General features: G+C 32.7%; 1 long non-coding RNA gene across 1 annotated transcript in view; it reads right to left on the bottom strand.

Moving 5' to 3' along the window:
- Positions 1 to 727, bottom strand: part of LOC128249856 (uncharacterized) — a 1,432-nt gene extending 705 nt beyond the window's left edge. Inside the window, exon 1 of the long non-coding RNA XR_008265978.1 lies at positions 692 to 727. This is a non-coding gene — a long non-coding RNA (uncharacterized LOC128249856). The remainder of the gene's footprint in view (positions 1 to 691) is intronic.
- Positions 728 to 1,230: the final 503 nt, after the last annotated feature.

Genomic DNA, 1,230 nt, shown 5'->3' with positions numbered 1-1,230 from the left:
AAATAATTTCTTAGCTAGACTAGGGTTGAAATATGATATCCTTGAGATGAGTGGTCAGTTTACCCAAAACACAACACGCCCTGTGTACTAGTGATTTTGTCAGCTCTCTACCTAATGATAATAATAATCCTTTCTACTAAAAGCACAAAGCCTGAAATTTTGGGGAAGGGGACAAGTCGATTACATCGACCTCATTGTTTCACTGGTACTTAATTTATCGAGCCTGAAAGGATGAAAGACAAAGTCAGCCTTAGCGGAATTTGAACTCAGAACATAAAGACATGAAATGCCACTAAGCATTTTGCTTGGCAAGCTAACAATTCTGCCATCTAGCTGTTTTTACACAGACATACATATTAATACTTGTACACAAACGTTTGTGTAAGATGGTATACATTTGTATACCAGCTTTAGATTGGTATACTATTATAAATTCAAAATAAGATATACAGGGTGGCCTAAAAATCTCTTTTCACATTCATATATTAACAGTTTAGATCTTAATTATAAAAAAATATGAAACCATTATTCTATGCTAATTTAGTTAATTTTGTCAAGCTCATTTTTCAATTTGTAAGATAGAAATTTAAATGAAAAAAAAGGTTTTAAAAGAAATTTAAAGTGACTATGTGATAACTGTAAACCTACTTTTGGGCCACCCTGTATAGAAGAACTAAAGTCTTATACTCACCTCAATGCAGTATGCCAGTATGACTGCAGTCTAAAGTAACAAGTAAAACAAATAAAAGATAAAAGATATACTCTTATGCGAAAACACATTTATACTCCTATATCTATATAAATATATATGTGCACAGAATATAGTTATATAGACTTACCCACACATATATATCTTTAATTACACCCCAACAGATGTATATAGAGATGTAACACTAATAGCTTACATTTATCTGTTCAGTAGACACACTCACACACACACACACACACACACACAAACATACACAAACATATACACACACATGCATCAAATGTAAATTTGATGACATTTACATACACACACTCTTGCACTCACACACACTTGCACACTCATACGCATACAAATATACATGCTTATGTGTGTGTGTGTGTGTGTGTGTGTGTGCACGTGTCTATACACATACATATATATATATTTTTACACACACACATTTGTTACATACACATGTGTAAACATATACAAACACTCGCACACATACACAAATATAGAAGCACCCACGAAAGTGTGCATAT

Source organism: Octopus bimaculoides, chromosome 1, assembly GCF_001194135.2.
Source record: "Octopus bimaculoides isolate UCB-OBI-ISO-001 chromosome 1, ASM119413v2, whole genome shotgun sequence".
NCBI classification, from domain to species: domain Eukaryota; kingdom Metazoa; phylum Mollusca; class Cephalopoda; order Octopoda; family Octopodidae; genus Octopus; species Octopus bimaculoides.
The sequence above is the reverse complement of the archived record's forward strand: the minus strand, read 5'-3'. Positions and strand labels throughout refer to the sequence as shown.